The sequence below is a fragment of the Vipera ursinii genome (genome assembly GCF_947247035.1).
Source record: "Vipera ursinii genome assembly, chromosome: Z".
NCBI classification, from domain to species: Eukaryota; Metazoa; Chordata; class Lepidosauria; order Squamata; family Viperidae; genus Vipera; species Vipera ursinii.
In genome coordinates, this window is record NC_139517.1 from 6,456,379 (window position 1) to 6,468,202 (window position 11,824).

The window sequence follows — 11,824 nt, forward strand, 5'->3', positions numbered from 1 at the left end:
AGGAAATTCTGGAAATCTATGCAGAGTTGCTTGGATATATAGCTATAAGCAAAGAGGGAGGGAGGAAGGGAGGGAGGGAGGGAGGAAAGGAAGATGTGAATGAAAGGGAGGGAGGGAGGGAGGGAGGGAGCGAGGAAGATGTGAATGAGGAAGGAAGGAAGGAAGGAAGGAAGGAAGGAAGGAAGGAAGGAAGGAAGGAAGGAAGGAAGGAAGGAAGGAAGGAGGGAGGGAGAAAGAGGGAGGGACGGACGGACAGTGGGGAGGAAGAAAGAATATATAAAAGCTGCCTTTCTGAGAATGCACTAGTAGGAAAATTATGTTTCCAAGGATCATCCAAAAAGTCCAGGTGGTGGCCACAGTGGTGCATTTGAAGCTCTGCCTCTTTTGATGTATGTTTGACTGCACCATCATGGTCATCATCACATTTTTTACCAGACCCTGCAAACATGCAGTATTTCCATTTTTGGAGTGTCCACATACTGTACTGCTGAGAAAGTTTTCAAAATTTGAAATGCAAAATTTGAAGAACCTTGGAGCTCTCCAGATTTTTGTTACTCTACCATTCCCAACATCTGGAATTCCTGGGAGGCGCCATTCAGCAGCATCTGAACCACAGAGACCTTTGGCTGGGAAGATTGGTTGAGCTGTAACCAATCGATTGCATCAAGTGGATCCCTAAATCTTGAAGGAGCCACTTCTCAAAACAACAACCCCTCCCCAGTCACACAACATATCCCCTAACTGAGCTGAATGAGAAAATGTTGGACCACACACCAATTGAGATGCGCTTGCGAGGTGTTTCATTTTATTGTCCCTGGTTAAGGCTGAGGTAGGGCAATGTGTTCCCTTGTTCACTGATCTCTCCATCAGCCACGTATCGGAGAGGGGGAGGGGGAGGGGGACCCCTGCGATGGTCCCTTGGAACCACGTACCATGTAGGAGGAGGGAGGTCTTCTTCTGCCACCATGGATGAAACCAGAGTTCCCATCAGGCGATGGTAACGGTGGTTTTCTTCCCGTTCTCCTCCATCTCCAGAAATCCACAATGTCCAAGAAGACAAAGGTGGACAAGATCTCTGGGCAGCCCGACGTAGTCTTGCCCCTCTTTGTCCCCAGGCCGATGGCACCTCTTTTGGAATGGGGTCCAAATCTTGGTACAGTATCTCCCTGGAGGTAAGTGGTGTCTCTTTGGACTGGAACACAAAGACAGAAGGGAAGAATGTTTTGGAGGCCAACCAGTTGAGTATCCCCACTTGCTAAGTTCATGTTTGGGTGAGTTCTTCTAACCTCAGTTTGAATTGGGGGAATTAGATTGGTGTTTCAATGGAAGTGGAAGAATATAGCTCTATTTCTTAGGGAAAGGTCGAAAATCTTCCACTTCTGTTCTAAATCTGTAAGAACAGCCTCCTGGAATACCGTACATTTGTGGGTTTTGTGTTCAGTCATAGGATTCTTCGTAAGCTGTTCTGCTTGTAGTGCAGATTTTGTCTTATTCTAGCACCAGACTTGGAAGATGTTAGAGAGGAGGAGGAGGAGGAGGAGGAGAAAGAGGAGGAGAAAGAGGAGGAGAAAGAGGAGGAGACGAAAGAGGAGGAGGAGATGGAAAAGGAGGAAGTGGAAGAAGAGATGAGGGAAGGAGGGGAGGAGGGGGAGGGGAGAAATGGAGGAAGAAGAAATGGAGGAGGAAGAGGAGGGGAGTTTGAGGTAGCGGAAGAAGAAAAAGAGGAGGAGGACATGGAGGAGGAAGAGGAGGAGGAGAAGGGGAGGAAGTAGAGATGGAGGAGGAAGAGGAGGAGGGGCGAAGAGGAGGAAAGGAAGGCGGAGGAGATGGAGGAAAAGGGGGAAGGAAAGAGGGGAAGGAAGAAGAGGAAGAGGGAGTAAGAGGAGGAGAAGGAGTAAGGAGGAGGAGTAAGAGGAGGAGGAGGGGGGACAAAGAGGAGGGGGATGGAGGAAAGAAGGAGGAAGAGGAGGAGATGGAAGAGGAAGAGGATGAGGGGATGGGGAGGAGGAGGAGAAGAAGAAGGGGACAAAGAGGAGGGGAGGAAGAGGAGGAGAAGAGGAGGAAGAAGAGATGGAAGAGGAGGTGGAGGAAGAGGAGGACGGAGGAAGGGAGGAGGGGGAGGAGGAGGAGGAGAAAAGGAAGAGGAAGAGGAAGAAGAATTTTATGGTGACCTGGCCTTCTTTGAATCTCTCTTCCTACTTGTGCAAGGAGAAGTAACCAAAACATGATATCATACTAGAAAGGAAAAACTGTGAGGGACATGCCACTAAGACCTTAAGCCAAGAATGTCGTAAACAAGGGCAGAACAAACAGGAAACATTTACTTCCATTTACTTTACTGCCACTTAGTAATTATTTATTTGATTGCCTCTACCCCAAAGAACTCTGAGCGATGTACAAATGCAAAACATGATAAGCACACTTGGCTACAGTAGTGGTGGACTCTTCCTCCAGGGAGGTTTTCAGAGGTGAGACCAGGATTGGCCAGGATTGGACTGGTGGATTTTGGAACAAAGCAAGAGGTTGGATCAGATGAGCTAGCAGATCCCATCCAACCTCCATGTTTTCTGATTCTAATTAGAAGGCCGAAGTTTTATGGATGGCTAGAGGTGACCCATGGTGGAGCCTGGTGGAGTCAGTTTGGAGGAGGCATCATTACTGAAACGAGCCTCATTACTGGGCCAATGAACAAAGAGGGGAAGTTTTCAAGTTTTCTGTTAAAACAGTCCTACCTCTTCAAGATGGGTCTTTCTCCTTGCAAGATCCAGAAATGAATAAGCTCCCCCCAATTCTCACTGATACTCACTGCCCATTGGCCTCTCCGGAAGAACTTCAGTCGTCCTGGAGCTTGAGATCCCTTTGTCTGTTCTTCTGGTTTGAGTTCTTCCTCCTCCATTGCCTCTGATTTTCTTCCAGAGATCCAGTTCCCCATTCCAGGGGGGCTTACCGCCCCTTGATAGGAGATGCCCTTCTCCCCTCTTTCTCCTCTTTTAACCCAGGTTGCTAGTCTCCACCACAGCTGAGGAGGTGTGGTGGGATGATGCCATTGTGACCTCATGAAACTGCCACCAAGGAGACCATGAGATCAGGTCAACCCATCTTGATGTTCAGAAATATTTTAATGCTTCCTAATTCACATTGTTCTTGGTGGAGCAGCATCCTGATTTGAGACCTAGGAGTGTGATAGCCAAGCTGGGGGGTTCACTGGGATAGGCCTCAAAAGTCAAGATGACTGCAGCAATGCACAATCACATCATAGACACTCTCTTCTTTCTTTCTTTTCTTCTTTCTCTTTCTTTCTTTCTTTCTTTCTTTCTTTCTTTCTTTCTTTCTTTCTTTCTTTCTTTCTTTTTTTTTTTTCTTTCTTTCTTTCTTTCTTTCTTTCTTTCTTTCTTTCTTTCTTTCTTTCTTTCTTTCTTTCTTTCTTTCTTTCTTTCTTTCTTTCTTTCTTTCTTTCTTTCTTTCTTTCGACAGATTTCTATGAACTTGACCCTGAAACCAATATTCTAACTCTGTACGTATCTATTTGAACCTCAAAGATTTTGTTCAGCTGACAATATGTAGATTGTGCCATTATGTATTCTGAAATTAATAATTTTAGAAAGAACGGAAATCCTACTTTTCTTGTAACTCATGAAGCAGCAGAGATGAGTGAAAATGCTGTATGTATTTACACATAGCTAAGGAGTTGTCCAATATGAACCCACAATCTGGGTTTCCTTACTTGGAAACCTACTAGGGCTGACCACTAGATGGCAACAAAGCCCCAGGATTTCTTTAAAGATGCAGTTGTAAGTCATTATGGTCATAAACTGAGTGGGACAGATTTTAATGGCCATTTTTATGACTGTTATTAAATGAATCCATGATCATTAAGCAAACACCCCAATATAAGTGTGGACTCATTCTTCCAAATGGACGTTTTGCTGGAAACAGGCAAAATAAAGTCACAAATTGTGTTCATGTGACTGCAGGACATTGCAATTGGTCATAAAGGTCAGCCAGTTGCCATGCACCCAAATTGTGATCACATGAACATAAGGGAAAAAAGAAGGTAAATCATTTTTGACACCTCTTTGGTGAAAATGACAAAATGAGCATTGTGTTTATCAAAATGGCAGAATGATCATTGCACCATTCTGAAGCAAGTTCCATCACTTGGTTCCACAGAACACAACTCAAAAGCAACACAACTAAACCATATTTTACAAACTCTTGAGTTCTCCTGTGCCTAAAGACTTCACAAAACATGGAAGGAAGGAAGGAAGGAAGGAAGGAAGGAAGGAAGGAAGGAAGGAAGGAAGGAAGGAAAGAAAGAAAGAAAGAAAGAAAGAAAGAAAGAAAGAAAGAAAGAAAGAAAGAAAGAAAGAAAGAAAGAAAGAAAGAAAGAAAGACATGGAATCAAATTCGCATGCCAATACATCTTAGCACTCAGTTCTTTATTGTCCAGCAAAAATGCACAATTTACCGCATTACCCCAAATTAGACTTCCCTCACCCCAAGGACACTCAGAACATCGTCATATTTTTCCACCGACGTTTGATGTCTCTGGAGAATTGGTCCAGCCACCATTCTGCAAACATGACTTCCTGGAGCCAGAGTTGAAATTTCTCCCATTCGCAAGTGTTCTGGAAGTCTTGTGGGGTCAGCTCTAAGAGGGCAGACTCTAGCTTACGGAGCATTGCTCCTGAAAGACGTAGATTCCGATAACGGAAATTCTCCTTCCAGCTTCTTACTTGCCCCTGTAATGCAATAGCGAGTGGGAGCCTTGATCAAAAAGGTTCACATGCCAGGAAAGAAAAAAAATATGTGCTGCCATGCCACCACAACTCCACTCCTGTTGACTTGACCACAGCACAGATAGGGAATGCCTGAATGATGAGATAAGAGAGGGCATAGCCCACAACTGCATAACGGACTGGGAAAGAAACTCAGAATGAAGCTTCCCTAATTTCTCAGGCTGTAAAAAGAGACGGCGGGAAGTTTGTACATTCACACATTCAAGATTCTGTTAATGTAGCCTTAGGTAAAGTATAGCTAGCTCAGTTGGTTACGTTTTCTGTCTGGTCTACCTTGGAAGAGTGACTTGCACATCTGAAAACTGCATGATGAGATGGAATGGAATGGAATGGAACGGAACGGAAGAGAACAGAACAGAACAGAACAGAACAGAACAGAACAGAGTTGGAACGGACCTTGGAGCTCTTTTTGTCCAATTCTCTGCCCAGGCAGGAAACCCTACATTATTTCAGACAAAATGGTGGAAGTTTTCAGACAATACTGGAAGTTTCTTTCTGTGCATGTTGTACAATTGTGGGCTATGCCCTCTCTTATCTGATTGTGGCTAGGCTCTCTTCCACCCCACTCATGTCTCCAGGTTGATTCCCACATCCCATTATATAACCAAATAATCAAATCCTACCAGCACTTTTCTTATTACATCTTAATCAAGGATTATCAAATTTTGCTGGAAGGAAGAATTAACCCAAATAATAGTCCCTCTCAATGACACAGAAAGTAATACACACTGATACACAGTGCACTCCCTTCTATTGTGTCCTTCAAATCACACACAATTCTTTGAGAATTTCATAGAAAATCTGTAGTTTTCTTAGCAACAGTACAAACCATGGGGTCGTTGGTACTCTCTGAGCTTGCTTCTTTTCTTCCAGATGTTTCATTACCCAAGTAGGTAATATCATCATTACCCAAGTTGGGTAATGAAATCTGCAAGAAAACCACCAAGCTCGGAGATCACCAAGGACCCTTGGTGACAAACCGTACTCAACGAGTAGTTCTTAGCGGTACTACATCTACATTGAGGGAAGTAAGCAGTGGCATACTACAAGGTTGTATCTTAGGTGCAGTACTCTTCAATATCTTCATAGAAGAGGGCATAGAAGGGGCGCTCATCAACTTTGCAGATGACACCAAACACCCCAGAAGACAAACTCAGGATCCAGATCTTGACAGATTTGAACAATGGGTCCTAACCAGCAAAATTATATTTAATGTGGAGAAAAGGAATGTTTTACATCTGGGCAGGAAAAATCAAAGGTATAAGTACAGAATAGGCGAAATCTGGCTCAAAAACGGTAACTTTAAGGGGAACCTTGGAGTCCTAGTGGAAAATCACTTAAACATGAGTCAGCAGTGTGTTATGGCAGCATCCAAAAAAAGCTAATACAATCCTTGGTTGTATAAACAGAGGCATAGAATCAAAATCATGTTGAGTATTAGTACCGCTTTATAAATACTGGGTAAGACCACACCTGGAATACTGCATCCAGTTTTGGTCAACACATTGCAAAAAAGATGTTAAAACTTTGGGGGGGGAAAGTGCAAAGAAGAGCAACAAAGATGATTAAAGGCCTGGGGACAAAAACATATGAAGAACGGTTGCGAGACTTGGGTATGGCTAGTCTAGAGAAAAGAAGGCCTAGGGGTGACATGAAAGCAGTATTCCAGTATTTGAGGGTTTGCCACAAAGAAGAGGGCGTCAACTTATTTTCCAAAGCACCACAAGGCAAGACAAGAAGCAATGAATGGAAACTAATCAAGGAGAGAAGCAACCTGGAATTAAGAAACTTCCTAACAGTGAGGACAATTAACCAGTGGAACAGCTTGTCTTCAGAAGTTGTGGGTGCTTTATCACTGGACATCTTTAAGAAAAGACTGGACAGCACATGTCTGAAAGGTATAAGGCAGAGGTCTTCAAACGTGGCCCTTTTATGACTTGTGGACTTCAACTCCCAGAATTCCTCAGCCAGCGTGCCTGGCTGAGGAATTCTGGGAGTTGAAGTCCACAAGTCAAAAAAGGGCCAAGTTTTTTGGTTGTTTTTTTTTAAAATTCCCATTTATAGCCCGCCCTTCTCCGAAGACTCAGGGCGGCTTACAATCTAAGCACCAATCAATGTGCTTAGCAATAGCCCCCCACCCCAAGCGGCATTATTACAAAGTCAGCTTATTGCCCCCAACAATCTGGGTCCTCATTTTACCTACCTCGGAAGGCTGGAAGGCTGAGTCAACCTTGAGCCTGGTGGGACTCGAACCTGCACTAATTGCAGGCAGCTGGTGTTACTTAAGGAGGCACTAGCCCACTGCTCCACCAAGGCTCACTAGAGTTTGAAGACTCTTGGTATAGGGTCTACTGCCTGAGCATTTAGAAATCTTAGAAGGGATGACAGAGGGAATAGCTTGTTCCGATTGAGCCATCAAAAGTGACTGAGAACTGGAGCACTAGATTTAAGGGTTCACAGGACCAATTAAAACAGCATCATTTAAGAAAAGTCCTGAGTGTGAACTGGAAGACTAAGGGGGAAACGAAGTGTGAACTGGATGGAGACTAATCAAGGAGAGAAGCAACCTAGAACTAAGGAGAAATTTCCTGACAGTTAGAACAATTAATCAGTGGAACAACCTGCCTCCAGAAAGTTGTGAATGCTCCAACACTGGAAGTTTTTTTTTTTTTAAGAGATTGGATAACAATGTCTGAAATGATATAGGGCAGGGGTGTCAAACTCAATTTCATCGAGGGCCGCATCAGCATTGCGGTTGCCCTCAAGGGGCCGGGTGGGTATGGCCTGGGTGGGCGTGGCCTACTGGGTGGGCGTGGCTAGAGTGTGTATGGCCTACTGGGTGGGCGTGGCCAGCTCTACGTCGTTGGCATCAAGGGTGCCTATGGGGGCCTGGGCAGGAGTGGGACGGATCTGAGGGTCTCTGCAGAAGGAGGGTCTCTGGGCCAGGGCCAAGGCAGTGGGGACTGTTCCCTCACTGTTTCCAGGATGGCTTCGCGGGCCACATAAAACCACTTTACGGGCCGGATCCGTCCCCCGGGCCTTGTGTTTGACATGTCTGGTAGAGGGTCTCCTGTTGAGCTGGCAGGTGGACTAGAAGACCTCCAAGGTCCCTTCCAACTCTATGCCATTCTGTTCTGTTCTGTTAAATGACTTGTCTTCAGAAATTGTGGGTGCTCAGTCAATGGAGGTCTTTAAGATGAGATTGGACAACCATTTACTAAAATGGCACAGGGTCTCTTGCTTCAGTTGGACTAGACGACCTCAAAGGTCCCTTCCGTTCTTCCGTTCTATTCAAACAACATGTATTTATAGTTACCGGTTCAGCTCCATTCCAGAGATTTAATCTGTTGGCTGGTGGGAGAAAGATCCAGTCGCGCTAATGGTAACTTGGAATGACTGTGGAAAAGCAGGGAGGGAAATTCAATGTGGGGGTGGAGGAACAAGAAGGAAGAAAATTCAGAAGGACAGGGGTCCTTTTATAGAAGAACCCAAGATGGCCAGGAATAAGTAAAATAAAGGGAAATGAGATAAGCCTTTCTTCTTAAAGCTACAGCAGCACCAAAGTGAGTTTGGGAGAGCAGTCCAATCCACTGTTTATGACACCAGACTAGAAAGTGGGAGACTGTGAGTTCAAGTCCTGACTTAGCTACGAAAGCCAGCTGGGTGACTTTGGACCTGTCCCTCTCTCTCAGCCCAGCCTACCTCACAGGGTTGTTGTTATGGGGAAAACAGGAGGAAGAAGGTGCGTTGGCTATGCTCACCACCTTGAGTTATTTGTAAATAATAATAATAATAATAATAATAATAATAATAATAATAATAATAATAATAATAATAAAGAAATAAGTAAAGTATCAGACTTCACAAAGATATTGCCCTGTTCACCGCCCTGAGTCTCTTGAGAGAAGGGCAGTATATAAATTAAATAAATAAATAAATAAATAAATAAATAAATAAATAAATAAATAAATAAAAAAGCTGTGCAACTCCTCTCTGCCCCCCAATCCTGGGGCAGTGAGTTCCGCAGATCAACCTCTTCTGAGAAAAACAACAACAACACATTTCTCCTAGAAATGTGGAAAACTGATCTTGTTCGGCCTCCCCACCACTTACAATGCAACAGATCCTTGGCCAGCAGCAATCCAGCACTTCGGGGTGTTTCTCTTGCCTTCTGGGGGTGCAGGAGGCAGCCTGGCTGAGCCCCACTTGGGAAGGAATGCTCCCCATTAGCCCCGAGGGCCGCCTGGGCCAAGGCTGCAGGGCTTTTCCTGGAGTAATAGATGAAAACTCAGCTGGCCTTGCCTTTGAGGATGGCCTTCAACCCCTCTCAGTCTGACCTCATAATGAAGGGGAAAAAAGGGGGGGAAATAAGGTGAAAGGGAAGCCCACCCACCCTCCCACCTTCCCTCCCTCTCTCCCTCCCTTGCTGATGCCTTCATTTGCTGGGGAGACCCCCCCTCCCCTAAAACGGAGTGGGGTGTGTGAGGGAAATCAAGCTCCAAACTAGATTTCACGTCATTTGCATTTCAACTGGATCACAAGGAAGCACATTCAGGGACATTGCGTGATCCAGGCACTGGATCCTTTCGCTTCTAGCAGGTCACAAATTGGGGTTCAGAAACAAGGTGTGGAAAGGGGGACCACTGCGATACTTGTGGACTTCATGTGGTGATGGAGCCTCAGGTGGCCTCAGCAGTCTACCTTAAAGATTTGTAACCTTTGGCATAGTCCAGGGGCTAGGCAACCTTGGCTCTTTTATGACTCATAGACTTCAACTCCCAGAATTCCTGAGTCAGCTATGCTGACTCAGGAATTCTGGGAGTTGTAGTCCATGAGTCATAAAAGAGCTGAGTTTGCCTACCCCTGGTATAGTCGGTCCCAGCAATTGAGTGGTTCAACAGCCTGGGTCTCCTCATGAAAGAAATAAGGGGGGGGGAAACCCGACTTATTTCCCCATAAAAGACATTTATGTGTCTGAAGACATATGTCTATTATATTTATTATTTACTATCAACGTTTCTCAATCTTGGTAAATTCCAGAGGTGTCTGGACTTCAGCTCCCAGAGTTCCCCAGGCAGCACAAAGATTGCTGAGAATTTTGGGAATTGAAGTTTACTCAGGCTGCTCAAGAGGGGATGCGCTGATTGAAAACTGAAAGTTATTTATGTTGTGTACCAATCAGATGACTTCTAATTGGGATGTAAACCACAAGTCGAAACTCACTCACTCAGTTCATACTAAGGCCTATCCCTCCCCAGAAAAGAAAAAAAAAAGTTTTCTAAACTAAGCAAATATGCATTAATGTTAAATTAATATTTAATACTCAAGATCCAGTTTGGTCTAGTGGTTAAGGCACTGGGAAAAAAAAAACAGGAGACTGGGCATTCTAGTCCCACTTTAGGCGTGAAAACTGTCTAGGTGATTTTGGGCTAATCACAAGGCAATCATGAGTTCTAGTCCTACCTTAGGTATGAGAGCTAGCTGGGTAACTTTGAGCCAATCACCAGGAGATGGCGAGTTCTAGTCCCACCTTAGCCATGAAAGCCAGCTGGTGATTTGAGGACAGTTACTCTCTCTAAACTCTCTCTCAACCCACCTCACAGGGTGGTTGTCATGGGGAAAATGGGAGGACAAAGGACTATTCGGCATCTCACCATCTTGAGTGATTTCTAAAACGTCTGTTTTTCATGCAAGCATCTAGTCCTCAATACTCTTCGTACTGCAGCATTGCCTTTAATCCTTTCATTTCCCTGACAAGCCTATTGAGATTGTCTGTTGGTCTCCCATCCACCAACTTCTAAACCCCATGAGACCATCTGCAGCTTCAGGGGTGACATGAAACCACAGCCAAAATGGCTTTCATTTCTTCCAATCATATTTTATCGTGGTTTAAATGGACAGTGTAACATGTGAACCAAGCAATTGTGTTCATTCTCAACATTTTTGCTTAATGCCCCCACATTCTGTGAATGGTGCAGTTTGCTAATCCAGATTTCAAGGCCCCTGAATTTAACTGATAATGAAGACTCTCGGAATTTGGAATTTTGCAAAGCAAATGTTTGCAAAGCCAGTCCCTCTCTCTCAGCCCAGCACACCTCACAGGATTGTTTTTGTGGGCAAAATAGGAAGAGAAAGAACAGTAGGCGTGTTCACCACCTTGTGTTACAAATAAAATAATAAAGGAGGGATAAAAATTGAAAAAACTAAAAATCAACAAGTAAATAAATAAATGTTGATCCTCTCGTATTCATGCTTTTTTTTAAAAAAAAAAAGGGAGGGGAAAATAGCAAATCCCCAAGATGTGCATCCTCTCCAAGAACTTCAGATTGTCATGTCAGAAGCTGGACAGCGGGTGGCAGTCGTGACTTAAAAATGTGTAGAAACGGGAAGAAATAATTTTTAAAAAATACTGGAATGTGCTGAAAGGGACAGACTAAACTATGAGGTTGAAAGAAAAAGCAGAATATTTTCAAACTTGGGACTTATTTTATCAATGGCTGGAGAAAAGAATAAAGGATTAGGAATTAAATTTGTATTAGTGAATGATAAACTCAGACAACACCTTTGTTAAATACTATTGAATTGTATGAAAAAAATCAATAAAAACTTTACAAATATATATGTGTGTGTGTGTGTGTGTGTGTATGTGTGTATGTGTGTGTATGTTTGTGTATGTGTGTGTATGTGTGTGTATGTGTATATATATGCATATCAGTCTCCCTTTAATTCTTTGTTAGCAACCTAAAAAAAAAAATTACACAAATATGAGCTGTCACTGTTGTGACTACTGCCTGTCGATGGCCTTCAGTTAGGCTGAAACAGGAAATAAAGATTTGTCCCATGTTTGGGGCCTAGCAAGGTAATCTAAATAGTTAACAAGCATTTAATATATATATATATATATATATATATATATATATATATATATATATATATATATATATATATATATATATATATATATATACACACATACACATACACATACACATACACATACACATACACATACACACACAGTTCTA